The sequence below is a fragment of the Paralichthys olivaceus genome, chromosome 24 (assembly GCF_024713975.1).
Source record: "Paralichthys olivaceus isolate ysfri-2021 chromosome 24, ASM2471397v2, whole genome shotgun sequence".
Lineage (NCBI taxonomy): Eukaryota > Metazoa > Chordata > Actinopteri > Pleuronectiformes > Paralichthyidae > Paralichthys > Paralichthys olivaceus.
Genome location: NC_091116.1, coordinates 13,307,981 through 13,328,252, shown reverse-complemented (window position 1 = coordinate 13,328,252; position 20,272 = coordinate 13,307,981). Strand labels below are relative to the sequence as shown.

Genomic DNA, 20,272 nt, shown 5'->3' with positions numbered 1-20,272 from the left:
TTTACCCCGTGCGTCCCCGTTGATTGGATACCCGGGGTGTGATTGGCAGCCCTCGCCAGCCTTGCTCCGGGCGCACGGTCCCTCCTTCCGGCTGTTCCGATTGGCTGGTTTTTAATTGCAGTCCAAACAAAACGGGGAAGACGACCTGGTAGTAAACACTGCTGAGACACTGGGAGGCTGAGGGGGTAAATAAAAAAAGAGGTCGATAAGCGCTGACCTCGACTTTCGTGCGTAAAACCTCCAACATTCTGTAATTTTGTGCAGAAAAGCTTCAATACATGTTTTTACGCACGAGTACACATGTATGACAGTGTGAGTTTGAACATGCATGCGTTAAACACACACATGGATCAACTTTATTTACGCAATATAAATGTGCGTAAAATGCGTTTATCTTCTGTTGTTCTGATGCAAGTTTACTCAGAACATACAAACACACGTAAGATGTGTTGGAAACAATTATAATTGTTTGGTATTCTGACCTGGATGCGTAATAGAATAAGGCACCAGTGCCACGGTTGGAGGGTTAATTCCCTCTGGAGACAAACGCTCAGGAAACTTTAACAATGCTTCATCTTGTCTCTGAAAACATGAACGAATATATAAAGTGTGGATTTGTGAATGCACCTTTCAGGCAGAGCTGCAGAGAGGAGCAGGGACCGCAGCCCCTCGGCTCCTCAGGAGTTAACGCACAAAGGTTGCGGGGATGCTTCCATGCGGAAACGCCACGCACAGGCAACTTCACTGAGGCACGGTGAAAGAGCAAGTGGCAACCAAAACAAGGGCAAATTGAGCAGTCCTTGGGGGAGTGGGGGGTGGGGGGGTATGGCTGGGAACGTCTGCCAAAAGTGTAAAAAAGAAAAGAAGAGAGATCGAGCACCTTAAAATGTGCAGCATCCCTCAAGATGACCACGCAACCCTGGAGATGAATAGGCCCTTTGTCTGTGCGTGGGACCCCTGCGCCTTTGGACGCACCCATGGGTGGTAACAAGTGCCAGATATAAAGCTCCCGCTGCGCTGGTGGAGTTGGGGGGGGCGGGGGGGGGGGGGGGGGGGGGGGGTTGTGGACACACCTGGACGGAACACGGTCTGTGGCAGGTGACAGGATTAACTGGGTTTTGTTTACAGGTCAGAACTACGTGTCACGCGTTAAATCCATAAGCTCCAAAATCAGATGTTTTATTGCAGAAGGGATTTCAGGGCAAATGTGAGGCAGTGGAGGAGTTGTGGACATGTGCCCCCCCCCCCTTCTTCTACCACTTCCTCCTCCTCCTCCTCCTCTTCTTCTTCTCATCCCAGTAGATTTAATTTGGCCTGGGCTCAAATCCTCCTGCCTCGTGGATTTGTTTACATTGAATAGGCAGGCTAGGGGCCAGAGCCATGAGGCCCTCTATTCATTAATATACAGTGAGGAATTCTGTCTAAATTACTGCTGTTCAATCCACACGCTCTGAAGGGGCGTCTCAGGCGGCCAGTGGAAACGTGACAGGCTGCAGAGGAGAGAGCTCCATGCTCAAGATAACCCCTGAAAAAGAAAGAAATAAACTCGTGTGCAATATACATCAAATACAACATTTCACAAACGCTCCAGAAATCACTGAGCGCGGATAAACACTCTCCTCTCTGCTGTACCATGTGTTTATTATTTATTTGCTTATTATATATATATAAAAAAAAAAGGTTCCCAAGTTCCCTGCTGGGGGAGTTCATTTATTTTGCATGCAGAAAAAAGAAAGGAAGAAAGAAAGAAAAGGGGGGAGAGGAAAAAAAATCATCCCCAAGTATAACAAGAGACGAACAGTTAGTGCTGATTTTCATTTGCATAAATTTTCATATATTTTAGTGAAAATAATAGCGGGAGCCGAGGAGTGCTCCTGCTCAGTTGAGGCAGAGGAAAGAAAATCTTAGGGCGCACGGAGGCGAAGGAAAGGGAGATAACGGTTTACAGACTCCACACAGACAATGTGAAGACGGTTCTGTTTCCTCGGACTCAAGGTAAGTCAACATATCATCTTGTGCGCATTTCTCTTTTTCCTTGCGCTCGGGGGAATTGTGAGCAGTTTATCGCCTTCTCGCGCATTTCTCCACCGAGATGCGTTTCCTTCAAAGACTGATCCCTGTGCTTCACACGATATTTGTGATTTCCTCCGCTGCTGCATGCACCAGCATTATCTAAGTTAGTATTTAAACACCGAATTGCAAATGCGTTTCCTTTTCACCGAATGCGTAAAAATCAATACTCGCGGCGCTGCTTGTTTTTGCGCACCAGGCCTTTTTCCTTTTTTTCTGCTTTTTTTATATATAAATAGCAGGCAGATGGATAAGCTGTGCTGTTTTGTAGTGAATGTCCACCGGAGAAAAGTGCAATCAATCACATTTTAAGCAGGGAGAGGATAGGGGGAGGATAATGAAGGGAGGGGGTGAGTGTGTGTGAGAGAGAGAGACCCCTCGCTTGAATCCTCCAGAGGCATCATCGCGTAGGCAAGTGCAATATGAAATCATTTCATGTGAATCGATCTAAAGTTTGTTTAAAGTTGCTGTTGTGCAGTGAGACCGCGGCTCCTCCACTGACGAGGCTCCTACAGAGCCTGGATTCAACGCGCGCTGACCGGTTCCCTCTTTACTCCTCTGGGTCTGGAGCTGATCCAAGGAGCGGATGGAGGAGGGCGGTGTTGAGAAAACTTGTTTCTGAAAAACGTGCAGACGCAAAAGAGATCCGGTCACAGGCAATTTATGGCGAGAAACTGCGCGCGGAGGGATGCGTAAAAACTAAAAAAACGCAACATTTCGGCGTCTTCCTGCGTGAAAACCCGGGTTTGAGGAGGTGGGTTATTTTTTTTCTCACGGGTTAACTCCTCTCCCTGCATTGATGGGGAGCGCATTTCTGAGCCCAGCACTTGGTCGCCATGGTGAGCGCCATAGAAGAGGGAAACACTGGTCGCATTAAGCTGTATGTTTGTGCACTGGAGTCGAGATGAAAAGAGGCTCCACGTCCCGGGCCAGCAGCACCGGAGCTGGGCGGTAACGCGTTACAGTAACGAGATTACTTCATGCAAAGGAACGGAAATAACCGGGAGAGTACGATGATGTCAGGCTGCAGCCGAGCCACAACTTGATCTGAAGTTATCGCGATGTTTTAAAATAAGAAACTCTCATGTTCTTGTGCGTAAAAGTCAAATAACGCACGTGGAGATGATCAGCTGGGGATTGAGATTTACTGATAAGTGGAATTAAATGTTACATGTTGAATTACAACACGTCAGTGGGTCAAGCTGGAGGTGAGCGGTCATCAGAAATAAATTAAAAACAGCATCAGCGCCGCCAGGTGTCGCGCTCACTCGTGATGCAAATGCTGCAAAAACTACACTCCAAAAAAAAAAAAAGAAAAAAACTACAGATCACATATGACAAATATCACAAATTAATAAGATAACTGATGGCTTCATTAAATGTGGATACATTCCAGGATGTTCCCATGATTGTTTGAACTTCTCTCCTCTGAGAGCTTCTCACTCTGATCTGCAGGACCCATCTCACTGTGCTCACCTTCTCCATGACATCCGCCCTAGCTGGTGATCCTTTGCAGTGTATAGGTGCGTTCTTCTTGGCCACAGTTTCGTGCGTAATCGTGAAGTGCGCGGCAGGATGGGCGATGACGATATCAGCGGGTTAGAGGAGGGAAGTGACTGAATGGGGACAGACATCCAGAGGCCCGTAAAGACAGAACAGTGTCATGCACCGGGGCTGCACTTAAGCTGTTTGATAAATAGAGCAGCGATGATATGCTAATACTAATTCATGCTCCTGCAGAAGAACTATGTTACCACGGGCTCCGACTATATCCTGGTTCATCCCTCGATTTAAAAACACCTTCTTTCAATTACGCAAAAATGTTAAAGACGGGTTTTCACATTTTCTTCTTCACATTATTATTTTTTTTTTCCACACATGCTGCAGAGCTCTCCCTGTATTGATCAATGACAGCCCTCGTTGATATGCAAATAGCCAGTGATTTGTTTTGAAGCCAGTAGCCATCTGCAGGAGCCTATAAGCCATAAGTCTGAGCCAGCAGGTCTTTGTGGAAACATATGACTCCGAGAATTATCAACAAACGAGGGGCCGGGCAGGAGCCATGAATCATCGCGGGAATTAGTGCATTGCAATTCCTCTGCATGCTTGACCGGCCGCTTAGTGTTGCACCATGCAGCGTTGTTCTTCATCATCGTCATCATCAGCAGCAGCAGTAGCAGCACTGTGCGTTATTACGCATTACGCACCCATTCTGTCACGGTGCAACTATGACGGTTATTGGGAGCAGGAGGCCATTTATTTATTCCTCCAGGAGCAGATTGTCTAATTTATCATGAACCCGCAGAATATCTCTCACGCACACACACACACTGTCACGTGTTTCTGATGCGAGCTGATAAAGCAGATTTCTTTTTTAAAGTTTTAGAGGAAAATATAAAAACATGATGGGCTTTCAGTGGGGAGACTAAAACACCAATAGGAACAGAAAAATCAATTTACGCAGCACGTTAATCCATCCTCTGTCCCCCATAAAACACCCTCGTGCTCTCATCACTTGGACTCCACTTTCTCCAGCCTCCATAAACTCCTGACAGCTGACACTTTTTTATTTATGTGCAACCTCACACAGGGCGCAGGACGAACCCGCCGCAGCCTTGCGCACAATATTCAGATTAAATTGACGCAATTCCTGCCTCTTTTAATTACAGCCGCACTTTAAGTTGCCCATAGCGCTGCGTAATTTATTTCCATGCGCCTGGGTCCAGTCACTAATCCGAGACGACATACGCTGAGTGTGTCTCACGTCACCAGCACCGTTGATTTAAAGCTGGGTCCAACTCTGGGCACTTAAATGATAATGTAGCTACTATAGCGTTAATTAAATGGGCTTCACTGAATATCGAGCATTAAACGTGCCTCCAATTTCAGACATGAATGGGATTTTTTTTCTTAACCCATTCAAACGAGACTGAGGCACTTTATTAATATTCTATTAATACAGATGTACACATGCACCTCTCATTCTTCTGAGTGTGTGAATGGGCCGACGTGCAGGTAAAGATTACATGAGAGAGATCACCGCATCGTGACTCATGGCTCAGACACAGCCTGTATTGATTTGGTATTGGAAATCTATCAGGATGTCATAATTTGGCCCGAAGCTGGGCTCAGTGGTGGAGGAAGAAAACGTTGCATGCTTTGGGTGAGTCATTTCTTCCATGTGTGTGTTATGGCATCAATTCAATTGGCTGAAATATATTTATTTTATCAATTCAGTTAGAAATGGGGCAAAAAAAAAAAGAGGTGTTTTAATTAGAGAAGATAAATTGTGTTTTTATTTGTGGACCCAGAACGAGCAACAGATTAAAGTGTTGTCTGAACATACAAGTCAAACAGATTTTAATTTGAAAATAAACGTCCAAAGTTGCAGAGACGGGAGTTTGTTTGGTTTCAGAACGTAAAATAAGGAGGAAAAGATTTGTCTGTGAGGCCTGATGATGTAAACACACACACACACACACACACTGGAGAGAGAGAGAGAGGGGGGGGAGGGCAAAGATAGAATGAAGTGCAGCTTCTGAGTGAAAGAGTGGAGAGAGAGAGAGGAAGGTGTGTGTGTGTGTGTGTGTCAGTCTTCAGCTTCATCCCACCCCCATCCCTTACTTGTGTTGGTAGTGTTGATAGTGTTGTAGTGCCACATCCCTTCTTCTCTCTCTCTCTCTCTCTCTCTCTCACACACACGTAAACCACATCAGCATGGACACACATGCCTGAGCACCCCCCCCCCCCCCCCCCCCCCCCCCCCCCCCCCCCCCCTCCAGCAGCATCAAAACAAACCGGTGTTATTGTGTATGCAAATCAGCAGACGGACACGTTGGTATTTTTCTATTCTGTTACTCTGCATCACACATGCTAATCAAGAATGATAGTGTTATTAAGCAGAGTAATTAATAAATAAACTAAATCCGCAGGAAATCAAATCTATAGAAGTGTGCGACCGCCTGGTTTGTATCCGCCGCCGCCGCTCGTCTCTCCATAGTCGTCGCTTTTTGTTTTTGTTTGTTAAACAGTGGCGTTCCCCGAGGATACAAGGGGGGGGGGGGGGGGCGGTGGGATTGTGTGGCACCTCCCTGCCCAGGATTACATTAATCAAAGTATTTATTTCCCTCGGGGAACCAGGCGCAAATCACTCCAAATCCCAGTAAAATTGGATAACAGAAGAACGGGCGCACCTAGGGTAACCCTCTGCTGCACTTTTTTTTATTTATTTTGCTCATTTCACCAACTTAATGGATCTAGTTCTGTCTAACTTTGTGAAACACAGTGTGTGCAGGAGCACGGGGGGGCGGGGGGGGGGGGGGGGGGGGTCTACAAAGCTCGAGGTATAGAGGCCTTTGAGAAGACAAACAACATAATTGGATGGAAGCAGGCGCTCAGGTAGAGAAAAAAAAAACCCCAGCGCTAACCACATCTCCGATAGCAGCGACTCTGGATATAAAGCCGTAGAAATAACAGCCACTCTGATTCCCTGTCGAGGCTGCAGACACGTCTGGGTCCGAGGCAGCGGCAGGAAACACCCCCCCCCCCTAAGTCTGGTCAATCCATCGCAAAGCCCGCAAAGTCGAGGAAACAACAAAAAAAATAATTCCAGATACGTCTTTGCTCTATTTGCTCAGTAATTACGTGTGATGTTTGGGGCAAAGCCGCTTGGCTAATAAATCTGAGAATGTTTACAGCCACGCCGCCGCTGATAAGGCAATAAATACAGCAGCCGACATGCTGCCTGTTACAGGTAATGCAAATAAAATAATAGGGCTGTAATTTTCCCGCATGTGTTGCTGTGGTGGCGCCGCCGCCGTCTCTGATATTCATGAGGGAAACGGGCAGGAAATGTCGTCTCCTCGTCTTTATGGGCAAATCCTACACGAGCGCCTCCGTCCCAATCAGGGATAAATGATGACCTCGTTGCTGCCCCCCCCCCCCCCCCACAAACACACACACACACACACACACACTGTCGCTGCCATGTTTGAGCTGAGGGGTAGCCGGAGTTGCCGGCGGGGCCCTGACTCTGAGCCAGGCCTCTCGGGGTGAAGGCCGCCGGGCTGCGTGGCGTACGACACACACACACACCGAGTGTGTAAGTGTGTGTTGTACTTGCAGCGGCTGCTCATGTGACTTCTGAGTGTGTTGCGTAGAAAATGCTGCAGAGTTTACACAGCGATGATAACACACACACACACACACGTGTGGAGGTGTGACGTGTACAAAGAGACAGACGGCGCAGACTGTTGCCATGACGAACCCACGTCCGTCTGATGATCCATGATGCTTTGCAAGCGAGCAGCAAACGTACAGCTGTGATGGGACCAGTGCAGGTTGACCAGAGCGTAGAGTTAAGTTAACTCCGTAACAGCAAAGTGGCGGACAGCCTTTCTGTGTTTTACGGGTTTCAGGGTTTATTTTACAGCTACACTTAATGTTTTAAGTAACCGAGATCAGATTTAACACCCTGACAAGCTTCGCTAACACTTCACGTCACTGGAAGCCATGTTTCTTTTATGTCGGAGCTCTGGACTGATTTCTTCTTCCATTCACTCACACGAGGCAAGAAACTGGAGAGAAATCCATTTGAATCCAACTGTTGATGTAAAAACCTGTCAAACACGTCTTTTAAAAGTCCCCACACGGCCCCTGTGGGTCCTCAGGCCACACGTTGACACCCCTCTATTACGTAATGCACGTATTATATTGAATTACGTCTCCATCACACACGCATAAACAAGATGGGCTGAGCGTGGCGAGCCAGCTGTGGGTTCAAGGCGCGTACGATAATGATGAGTGTCTCGGCTTCGGAGCTGTGGTTGATGACATGTGCGCGCGGCTGACGTGTGCTTTTCACACGAGAGCTTGTGTGGTCACGTTCCGCGGCCCCGGAAGTCTTGATTCATGCGGGCATTATGCACGCCGGACGCTTATGGCACCTCTCGCCGTTGCCGTGCAGTCAGGCCCATTTGTTTGGAAATGGGTTTACATACATCTTGTAGATGACTCGCCCTCCTCCCCCTCCTCCCCCTCCTCCCCCTCCGTGGGCAACACACACACACACATTCAGACACACACCGATTGGATGACGTACAAACATGCGGCCACATCAGCAGCAGCAGCAGCGGGGGGGGGGGGGGGTATTAAGGTGATGTACTGGAGGTGTTCGGATGTGAACACATGATTATGCCGTTACACACTGAAGCGTTGGTCCTCGTGTTATTTCCAGTGATAATCAGATTTGACATAAACGTCATCATTTCTTACTTTTTAAACACTTTGACTCCAGTTTGAGTTTTTGGATCCTGCAGCAAAAATTCTTCTTCTTCTTCTTCTTCTTCTTCTTCTTCCTCTGCTCGATTTAACACGAGACATTTCTGGATTTTTTTCTTCCTGCGTTCCTCTCACTGGTTTTCCAGACCACAGTCACCGACATGTGGTCAAACCACACCCACACAGATCAGCCGGGTTTGTGACCGTGACGGTCTTCAGACAATACTTTTATTAATACTTTTATTTCAACCTTTAGTTTTATAATTTTAATAAAAACTAAGTTGGCGTCTTTAAGGTTTTACATATCGTAGAACTCCAGGTTTTGACTCTTGGGGATCTTTTCCTCATATCAGATAAAAAACCCATTTTAAAAACTTTTTCTTTCTGGGTCATGTGATCGTTTTACGCCGTCCCTTAGCTCTTGATGATTCGAGGTCATGGTTTTTTGTATTTTATTGATATCGTACAGTTTTTGAGGTTGTTATGAATTTAGAAGCTATCACAGTGTTTTTTACGAAATTATCTTTTTCTTCTTATCGAGCAGCAGAAACATCTGGACGAACATCAATTAACTCTTTCATTCTATTAAAACAAGGATTATTAGACACTAAACATGTAAAGTTGTTGCATTTAATATTGTTTGTATGTGTTTAGTTTTCGTGTTTTTACTTGACACGTCTCTGTCTATGTATTGTTGTAATGATTAGATGTACTTTTATGCCTTTGTGCATTTTATTTTACTATAAAACGAGCCTGCAACGAGTTTCCATGTTAAATCCGCAGGTTTCTAAATGATAAATTCGCCCGTTGGTTTGCTCTGAGCAGGTTAAAGACTCAACCACATGTTACCTAAACATTTGAAGTCGCCACCTTTCACGTTAAATTATGAATTGTGTTTTTTCTAATGCGCGCTGCCGCAGCTCCTCCCGCTCACACGAGTCGTTAAAACATTTATTCGTGACCTTTTCACTCCTCGACTTAGTCTGGAGCAGAGACACCTGACATAGTCGTACGATTATTCTATCCACACACACACACACACACACACAGACACACACTCGGCTTCAGCTGCCAGCTCCTCCTCCCTCCCTCCTTCCTCACCCAGGCCTGGTGTGAGCGTTGAAGCCAGCAGCATCACAAAAGCGGCTTTGAGGGGGGAGTGCACGCTGGCCGTCGACCCCTCTGAGCTCACACCCAGCGCACATTACTCACCAGCAGGCCTGAGAGAGGAAGTAGTGCATGTCACAGTCAGGGAAGGAAGGAAGGAAGGAAGGAAGGAAGGAAGGAAGGAAGGAAGGAAGGACGACTCGCTCTTATTCTACTCTTTCCTCTGCTTTTGGTTTTTTCACTCTGAAAGGGAATTATTAGCTCGAAACCAGCCATGAGAATTAATGCAGCACAGAGAAGAGCACAAAAGAACTTTGTTGTTCAGCCATGTTGGAAAATTGACTCAGCATGGACTGTCACATCAAATCTCCCTCTCAGCCTTTGGCAGGTCGTCATTCCAGGAAGTGTGACTGAACATGTGTGCTGAATATATGTGTTTTCTTTCAAAACGACTAACAGGGTTTGTTTCTCGAGAGGATTCAGGTTTTTCTGTCTCGATATAAATACTTTTCACATTTTTTCAGAGCATTTCTCACACTGCCTGAGAAGAAGTGTCACATCCAACACGTCATGTGTCGTCAGTTCTGGGACAACACACATTTTTCTGACTTTTCAGCGCAAAACATATGGCTCCGCACATGCTGGTATTAATATACGTTGTCTCAATACAGCGTCGGTGCTCGTGTGGATGTCTCCATTGTCGGAGCGGGAGAAAAAGACTGAGAGCTGGTATTATGTTCCCACAACCTCCAAATCGAGGTCTTCCACAGGGACGCCTCCTTTGTGCGAGTGAACTTGAGATAATGCAGGGTGTCATGTAAAATGAAATTACATGCAGCACGTCGTTCTCTCTCCTCCGCACAGCGCCGCGCGTCTTGTTATTCTCAGACCGTAACCTTCATATTGTAGGTGTGAGACGAAAGCTTAGCAAAGCATGGCCAATTCTCGGCGGTTACGCCTGCGGCTGGGGTGGGGGGTGGGGTTTAAAATTCTGTGTTTGTCGTGGACCTTTTCGGATTAGTGGTCCACAAACACAAATCCCCCCAACAATGTCTCACGCACGTCTCGATGCACCGTCAGTGTCTGTCACAGAAACCCTAGTTTAGCCCACATTTATCCAGCCTGTGTGTTCTCCTGCAGCCGAGACGCAGAGTGACACCGTTACATAACGCTGTTCTCGCAGGAATCTGGCTGCAGATAAAATGAACCCACAGGAGTCGATGTCACAGCCGAGATCCACCGTCTCATGTTTAAAAGTCTGTTCTCAGCTGAATTATGCTTCCGTGCATATTTTTTTCAAAGCTCAGATTTGTGTTTTCGCACAATTTAAGTCTCGAGCAATGACGTAATCTTTATTTAGACTCTGATTCACACGCTCATCTGGAAACGTACGCGACCACAGAAACCAGCTAGTCTCAAGCTGAGTCACTTTTTTGTTGCTATGAACCAGACTCCAGTCAGAAAAATGTTGATTTAAGTTCAGATTCAATTGAACTTAAACTATTGACCATCAAGTGGCCATTTTAACTCAATATAATACAAAGTATTATTTATCTCTGTCTTTTGAGGTGAGAGTTTCTTTGCCGAATTTATTCCACGTCTCATTAACGTCTCTGTTCTATTGCCACCAGTTCTTCTTCTTCTGCTGCTTTCTCCAAACAAACAGAAAACACATCATGTTCCCCGGTGCAGAGCTGCCAGACACAGAGCAGAACAGTCTGGAGCGAGCGAACGGAAAAGCTTTGCATGAACTTGCTACGAAAAAAGGCCCCAAAATACAGAAAACCAGGCAGCTGGGTTCAGACAAACGTTGGAGTGAGTGGCTCGAACAGAGACTCACAGAGAACAGACACTGGAAATGTCACAGATGATGAGATGAAGTTTGACTGGTGGACGTAATCAGAGCTTTCACTTGAGTCACAAAACAACAGAATAACCTATAAATATAAAAAGCAAAAGAGGAGCGGCTTCAATCAGAGTTCTCGAAGATTAGATGTTATAAAATCTGTAAAATGGCAAATTCTGGCAGCACGTTTTTTTTTTATTTAGCTTAAGAAGTAGAACATTTTTTCTCAAACCCGAAAAACCACGCTCGGATAATCTGGAAAACTCAGAGTCAATATGTGGTTTTCGCTGGACGGTGATGGAAATATATGACTGGATCATTATTTCTGGTTGAGTTTGGACGACGCAGAGATGATTCTAGTTGTTTTACAGTAAAGTGAAAAAAGGTTAATTTCACAGTGGACAATAAAAAAAGAAGTTACGCAAACATGTTCAATCTGCGAAATCACAAAAAAATTCTGCTGAGTCACAGAAAAACCAACGAGACGGAGAAAAGGAAACTGATCAGACTTATTTTATCGATAATTAAGTTTAAACCGTGAATTCAAAAAGTCACTTAAGAAACTGCAGCATAATGTATTGAAAGTACTACAACTAAAATACTTCAGGCTATATTTGATCATGTTATTTCACATCAGTACAGTGTGTATTTTACTTTTTAAGTATTTCATAAAACTTCTATTAGCCTTAAAAGAATCTGTAGTGGACCGTGTGTATTTTGTTTTGTGTTTTATTTTGTCTATTTTTATATTATTTTGTACTTTTACTTGCTCTTGTGTCCGCTCAGTATCTGCTGCTGTCACAAGTACGTTTCCTCAGCCTGGGATCTGAGTCAAACTTATATTAGCGGAGTACAAAGTGCGTAAAAATACTTCTACTACCTGTTCTGGAGTAAACGTACTCAGCTACTCTCCTCACATGCAGATTCATGATGCTTCAGTCACAAATCTAATTCTAATGGTTGTCTCTGTTTTTCCTTCGGTCCTCCAGTGACACACCCGCTCCTCCCAGAGTCCTCCCATTGATGCTCAACCTCTGGAGGTAAGGGCCACGCTGTGTGTGTGTGTGTGTGTGTGTGTGTGTGTGTGTGTGCGTACTGTCTCTCTCCCCCAGCAAAAGCGGACACGCCGTCTCCCCAGCTTCCGTTTTTTTCCTCTGCACGCCCGCTGCTGGAGTATTCACGCTTCAGGCTGTTTTCTTTGAGAGAGAGAGAGAGAGAGAGAGAGAGTATAAAAATATGCAAATGCTATTGTTGAAGCACACAACGAAGGGGGGAGGAGGGGGAGGAGTAGGTGCCACCGTTTCTGCTTCCGCCTCCATCCATCCATCCACTGCAGAGAGAGAGAGAGAGAGAGAGAGAGAGAGAGTCTCAGGTGGGACTGAGGAGAGACAGCGAGACACATCGGGGGCAGGATATTAGAAATATGCTGAAACGTTCTGTTCGTCTTCTGGACCTGATGGTAGAAACACTCGGAGTGAGACACATGTAGCTGCTGAGATAATCAGATCCATCACAGAGGGAGAGCAAGGCACCGAAGTGACGGGACTCAGTCGTATCAATAAAGTTTATCTGAATCAAAAGGATGGAGACAAACTGATGGACGGACGGATTACCCCAAAAACATAAATAGAATAAAATCCAATAAAACAATTAGACACAGAAACACAGAACTGGAACGTCACTCGGTACCGAGGCCAAGTCCAACCGTCTCCATCTTTCAACTTATTCTGCACATTTGTAAATATCATGTGTGATCGTTTTTCAGATCCACGAACGATTCTCAGAGAAAAATATCAAAAAGAAAAAATATTAGAGAAAGTGAAAACAATCCTGGATCTGCACCAAAATGTAGAAATCCAATCTTTTAGCTTTTGCTTAAATATCAGAAAAACGAAATGAAAACATGGTGGAGCTAATTAATTTAAAGTGGAGCAAACAGACAAATGGACAACAGCAGGGACAGAGGACAATCACACACACACACACACATGCAAAAGTAGAAATACAGAGCACACACACACTCGGCGAGAGAGAGAATAAGAGTGCAGCAGTGTGTGTGTGTGTGTGTGTGTGTGTGGAAGCCCATTTGTAAAGCCCTCACGCTCTCAGGAAGACTTTTTGAAGTGATTATGAAGACAGTTCAGATCAAAGTGTGAGTGCGAGCGCCAAATATGAGGCCGGGTAATCACACTCGAGCCCCTCCGTACACGGTGGCACTGGTCCCCCCAGCTGCTTTGCAAATGTAATGTGACACTTACGGATAAACAGATTATCAGGGAGCGGAGGGGTGGGGCTGGGTGAGGGGACCAAGAAGAAGAAGAAGAAGAAGAAGAAGAAGAAAGTGGATGTGTACAAGTTGTAGGAAGCAGAGGAGGAGATGTGGTTTATGTAATGAACTCTGGGGACGGCCAGTGTCAGAGAAATGATGATTAATTCTGCGGAGCTGATACAGGTCTAAATGATATAATTTGGGAATATTAGCGGGAGCGTTAGATGATGAGGCAGGATTTCTCCTGGTGGTTTTATAGACTCCAGGCTCCGGAGACTCTTTCTCTTTTTTCCCCCCTCTCTCCTTTTCTCTTTCCCTTCACTAGTTATTATAGATTAATCCATAATCCTCAGCACCTAAAGCATTTTTGTCAGCGGAGCTCAGGGATAGAGGCGGTAGATTTTTTTTTTTTCTTTCTCGAGTATATATCTGCTCGTGCTGATTTCCCCTCAGCGTGATGTCACATTGTCACGTCTCACAGTGAAAATACTCCGGCTCCTCTCAGACGCTCGGTTTCTGGAGGTATTCTGGCAGAGCCGAGGCGGGACTTAGCATTTTATGTAACTGCAAGTTTTCTACATCGTTATTTTTTTTAAAAAACCTTGTGGTTCGTAAAAAACGTTCAAACGGGGAATAACGTGTCGACGAGGTTTTCTAACACGTGACGGACGTGAAACTGGAAGAGGAGCCGCACACGTGGAAGAAGTAGAACTTTTGGCTACAGGGTTGAAGCTCTGGAAACAAAAACACGTTCCTGCCGACCCGGATAATCTCCTATGTGACACGAGTTCAGATTTATTTTCATCTGCATTTGTATTAATACGAGAGTTTGTATTATTCTTGTATTAAACAAAATACACAGTGTACATACTGTTCACATGCTGTACAGTGAATGATGAGTACTTTTACTTTTACTCTGGTACATTTTTCGTCTTTTTATCCTTTCTGGAAAAGTATGACTTGTCTTTACTGTTTGTCTCTGCCGAGTATCTTATATTCTACGTGTTCAGGTTTCTCCACATTTGGCGACTGCTGTTGTGCTTTGTGTGAAAAATTAATTTAACTTTTAAAAAAATCTAAATGAAAAAAATGCTGCATCAAAAAGTAAAAGTTCTCTTTTGCGGATGAAAAGCTGACGTTGATGTAATCGACTTCACAATAAAACCAGATCAGTGGAATCTTCGCTCTCCGTCTCTTCTGTCGTCTGAACGTCTCTCGATGAGTCTCCACGTTAAAAACAAAGTCCTCTAATCGTGCGAGGCGATTAAAGTGCTCCTGAAGTGCCTCACTCAGAGTCACCGAATGTCCATGTGTCCAGTCAGAAGAGTGCGTGCGTGTGTGTGTTCTGAACGACCCTCGTGCCGGGACAAACGTCCCTTTGAGGGCGCTGGGACAGATGGACGGACGGGGCGACTCAGCGACAGACACAGAGGACTGAGGCTCCAGTGTAGCCGCCACCACGTGGCCTGAATCCTCTTTTATGTCCACTACTCGTCCACTTCCTGCCCCATCCCTCGGCTCACCCTAACACCAGACCATGATGCAGCACAGCCACGAGGAGATTGATGGATTCCAGGAACGGATTTGGCGTTTTGCGGCATCACAGGCGACGCGGTCGGGTCAGTTCCCCGAACAGATCCTGGCCCTTTCTGTGTATAAATAATTTTTAAGTTTGGTTTGTTTGCAAAAAAATAAGAAAAGCCAAAATCTGACAAGAGCACAGAGACGCAGAAACACAAACTGTGCGGTTGAGAGAAAGAAACCCCACGGAGCCGATAAAAATACCTCACCCCGAAAGAGAAAAGAGGGAAACAAAGCAGAGGCTCAGGTGAGTTTGTCACAGAAACAAAACAGAACCTGATGCAGAGTTGTTGTTTTTATGAAAAATAAACTGCAAGACAAAAATAATTACTCAAAAAACGCCTTTCATTCACGTTGGACATAAAGACGCAGCTCCTCCTCCTCCTCCTCCGTTCTTACGGCCCCTCAACCCCACACACAAACTGTAAATGCTGCTGTTAGCAATGAATCAATAATATTTTATCAGAGTCTGAATGCATCAGTGAACCCAACACTACTACACACAGCTCAACCTTCCTCTCCAGCTCCATGTGTCAACAAGAGGCGTCACTTTGATTGGTCAGTACCGAGGACAGACGGCTATCGATCGGCCGGTCATTAGGAGAGTGCGGCCCAGCGGGAGTATCAGGCCTGACACCGTTAACTCCGCCGCGCCGACCGCTCTCTAACGAACGGCCATCAACCGAGCAGGACCCGGCCATTGACCCGGCGGCTCGCTGCAATCCCTCCCTGCCAGACTCAAGTGTGAGTAAAGGGCCGCGGCGTGTGGTGCTATCGATCCCTGGATGAGACACTGGGGTCGCTCGGGGAAACTGTATCGGAGACGAGTTTACGATCGGTCTGAGAGCGATTTTCAGCTCGGAGGGAGGACGAAAAAAAAAACTCTTTGGTACCATTACAATCACGTGTGTTTTGTTTCCCTCTTTTCTCTTTAAAGTAAATGTCACTAAATCACTGATGCACATCTATCAACACATTCAATATGCGTCCGTCTGTGTTTCTAGAATTATTTATATTAATTCTATTTATTCTCTGTGGACAAATCTCTCATGGGTAAACTCGTAGTCTCAGCTTTAGCTCAACCTGAGCGTCTCCCGCTGCTCGTCTCAGGTATTTGACCATTTGGCCGATGGGACGTCTTCATAGCGAGAGCTGGCAGCGGTACAAGTCAACAAAAGCGGATTGGTTCAGCTCGGCCGTGCCTTCTGTGCTGCCTGAACATAAATCTGTGTGTGTGAGAGAAAGTGTGTGTGTGTGTGTGTGTGGAAGATGCAAGCTTGTGTGTTCCTGTGAAAAAAAAACTGTCTTCCAGTAAACGACAGCTACAGTTTGTACAGTTTCTCTCTGAAGTACGATTACAGTATCTGTATTTACCAGATTACTACAACTGCACGTTGGGTTGTTCTACTTTTCTGTGCAGGAAACGTTCAAGCCCCTAAAAAAAACCTCCTCTTTTTTTTTTTTAAAATGGAGTCTGGTGAGCTGGGTTGGTGACGGCGATCACAAAGTGAGCTGTCGGAGCTGAAGATCGGGGGAAGCGAGGGACGAAAATAGCAAATAACCACACGATGAAGAAGAAGACAGCCTGGTGTGTGACCGAGTGTGTGCGTGTTTGTGCAGCGAGTGTGTCAGTTTGAGTGTGTGAGGGAGAGAGTGGCGGGCTGTGATCAGAAAGTGAATGAGCCATTTCACCGGCTGCTCTCTCTCTCTCTCTCTCTCTCTCTCTCTCTCAGAGGGGAAGCCCGGGCTGTGGACGGCGGTGGAAATGAGCTCGGCCATGCAGTAAGTGTGGCGACCTTGTGGCCAACCCCTCGCTGTTTCCACCGCTCTCGCCACTAAATGATGCCTACTGTATCCTGCCCAGGAGGAGGAGGAGGTAGAGGAGGAGGAGGAGGAGGAGGAGGATGGAGCCTCCACTCCTCCAATCCCAGTTTTCTCTCATCAGACAATCTGGAGGAGAAACTGAGCGACGACGCGGTGGAAACTGTCTGTGATGGATGTTTTCACTTGTGGAAGTTTGTGCCACGAGAACTGAACTTGTCGGGATGATACCCACAAATATATATATTTTCAATTTCAACAATTAAAGGTGCTTTGAAAAGGCCCCGAGATCGAATCTCCTGCAGAAGAAGAGATATATTCTTCTATAATTATTCTACTCAATCTCCTGGTCCTCTTAGTTCAGTTCACAGTATTTTGTGTTTATTTTGCAGACGCACATTTTCATTCACAGAAAATAATGTCAATTGTAAATACTGCAGATGTTTATCGTGTCACAGATTATCACTATTGTTGTATTATTTCGACAAATAAAGTTGTGTGGATTGAAATCATTTGTTCTTGTTAATTATTAATTTAGAACATATCCCAAAGTTTATTATAGTTGAATTTTATTATTTAGTTCAACTCACAGCTTCTTTGAAAACATTACAAGGGCCACACTGATTAACAACTGCAATGTTATTCTACATTAAATTAAAAAGTGTGAAGCTCTGTGAAATGATTTAAAACTACAACGAGGATAGATCTGCTCGTAATGTCAGAACTCATAAAAAGGGGACAGGAAGGAGGAGACGTGGAAGCCATGGATGATACAGAGAAAAGAGAGAGGACGGCAGAAGAGGGGGGGAGATAAAGACTGAGAGTAGAGAGAGGGAGAGACACACCTGTGGAGAGAGCGAGCGAGCAAACATCCAGCTCTGCTCGCAGCTCGCCTCCTCACAGGGGAGCCGGCCGGGCAGATTGCATGTGAAACAGAAGCTTTGATGGTTGCAGGTAGCAGCTTTTTTACCCCCCCCCCCCCCCCACTTCCCCTCGCCGGGCCTCCATTCCGCTCCCCCCGCCCCCCCCTCCAGTTCCTCTCTGCGGAGCAACAGCGCGAACCAGAGCCGCCCTTCAGCAGGCACAGGTGGTATTGCTCACTCCAATTTAGCTCAAACCCCCGACTTGAAATAGCGCCGCTGTCATAGGCAATCTGCAGCGAGAGATGGACCGCTGACTCCGGCGGAGGGGAGAAACATACCACAAACATACCTCCTCCTCCTTCTCTCCCCGCCCCCCCCCCCCCCGAACCACCACCGCCCAGCTCGTCCCATCATGCACATGTTCTCTCTGCGCTCGGTGCAGCCAGAGGTCAGAGTAGCCAGCAGTTTATTTATCACAGGATGGGGCTGCCCGCAATATGGGGGGTCCAGTCTGTTATTATCCGTCCTGTTGTCCCCTGGAGGGGGGGAGAGGTGCTGCTGACACACGGGACAGCTCAGTGGAACCAAACCAGAATATTATATTTGGAGATAATAACCCTGGAGACGCTTCAGGTGAGATAACGGCCACTGTGAGGCGTTCACTGACACACAGGAGAGTCACCGGTGGTTGTTTTAGCAAATGTTTGACTTTATCATCACTCGTACATTCGAAATCGTGAGCGTCGGACAAACCAGACTGTTTGTTTCTGCACGATCTTTTAACGTTTCAGGTCAGAAGCAGATTATTTGGACCAGTTCTTGTTCACAGCAGCTGATTTCTAATTCGGGTTCCTGGAAAGAATCAGCGCGACGGGAGACATCAATGTGTACCTGCTTTAAAAGACACTACGGATTCTATAAAAATGAGGTAGGCGAGAAACGTGTGTGTGTGTGTGTGTGTGTGTGTGCGTGTGTTTGTGTGTGTGTTGTTGGCTTTGATGGAAAAAAGGGTGTGATTGCAGGGTCCTGAAAATAAACCTCAAACGTTTTGAACCCAGGAGTGAGGTGAGGAAAACTGATTTTGGTTCAGAGACGAAGGAAACGCAGATCGAATGTTACGTGAAGGCTCTTCCTCTCTCATCCTCGTCATCTGTCTCCCTCACTCTTTTCTCTCCGTCTCACACACACACACACACACACACACACACACACCTACACACCCATCTGTGGTATAATTGCCTTAAGTGCAGATGCTCTCTTCAGAGGTGCATTAACTGGTAATGCCTGTTTCTGAGGATCCCTGGGTGCCTGATATCCAGACACAGAGAGCACCCAGCAGTGTCGCACAGCTCACAAACAGCAAGGGATTTACACACACTCACACACACAGACACACACAAAGCAACAAAAACAGGAAGCACACGATTAGAATGAGCTCTGAGAGACTGAAAGCGTTTCTTCTTCGACAGCGTGCGTTTAAAGCCTTGTTGTTTTCGCCCGCAGCTACAGCCAGCTCAGATGATGTTGAGTTCCTCACAGAGGGTGAACCAGGCTGCTGTGGCTGCATGTTAATGTCGACTACAAATATCCGAAGAGGGGGGAAGAGAAAAAACATGCAAGCTCACTCCCAACACGTTGGGTTTTAACGCCAGCTTTGGTTAAATCAGCTTTTTTTTGTTTTGGTTTTGCTCAGAAACCAGGGAGCGTTTCTTTAGTTTCCACACAAACGAGAGGCAACATTTAATTTCATGATGCATTTTCACTCGTGAGAAACTGAAGCAGCTTGTGTTGTTTCTCTGAGTGTTGTCAGTTTCACCTGAAGCACGGTGCTATTCTACCCCTTCACACTTTAAGCTCTGAGCCGCCCTGAGGTTTTAAAGTCACATGACGTTATCGCAACGGGAGTAAATGTCTGAAGGTCCAGAATTTAAAATGTGAAATGTGGGTTCACCTACTCAGACAAGACTAAGGAGAAAAGACTGCGGCCTCCACCTGAGACAGACGTTGTGTCCAAATTCAGTTCACCTCGCTCGTTAGCTTCGATGCTTGTGTGCAATGCATCCTGGGACAGGTTGGTCCAAGAAGGATCCACCCGTTGGAGTCAAACATTCATGCATATAAAGGACCACTGCACGGCTACTATTCAACATGAGTTGAATAATAACTGGTATTTTTCCTGTAAAACTGTTTTAAATTGAATTGATGATAAATAAATAAACTCATTCATTAACAGCTGAGACTGGCTTGCGATTGGTTCGAGCGTGAAGAGGCGGGACCTCGATATCCGCCTCAGCCGATGGACTGGATTCACGTTAGTGTCGATTCCGAGCAGATTTTCTCCTCTTGGCGACAACACACACGTTCAAATAGAAATACACATCGTCCCTATCTGCCCAGAGCGCCATCAGGTCAATACTCTTTAATGTGCGGGAACAA

General features: G+C 46.0%; 1 protein-coding gene and 1 long non-coding RNA gene across 12 annotated transcripts in view; one reads left to right on the top strand and one right to left on the bottom strand.

Annotated features, from left to right (window-relative positions):
* Positions 1–20,272, bottom strand: part of pou3f3b (POU class 3 homeobox 3b) — a 205,290-nt gene that overhangs the window by 9,249 nt on the left and 175,769 nt on the right. For 8 of the 11 annotated variants that reach the window (XR_011240552.1, XR_011240551.1, XR_011240553.1 and 5 more), the window contains 2 exons: positions 12,399–12,498; positions 6–1,525 (listed from right to left, as the gene is read on the bottom strand). The gene's annotated coding sequence lies outside the window, so the exon portion shown is untranslated. The remainder of the gene's footprint in view (positions 1–5; positions 1,526–12,398; positions 12,499–20,272) is intronic. The other 3 variants (XR_011240559.1, XR_011240558.1, XR_011240557.1) reach the window with 2 other exon arrangements.
* LOC109641020 (uncharacterized) lies at positions 1,519–17,500 on the top strand. Its single transcript, XR_002203550.2, has 3 exons — positions 1,519–1,995; positions 12,292–12,342; positions 16,886–17,500. It is a non-coding gene; the product is annotated as an uncharacterized lncRNA (long non-coding RNA).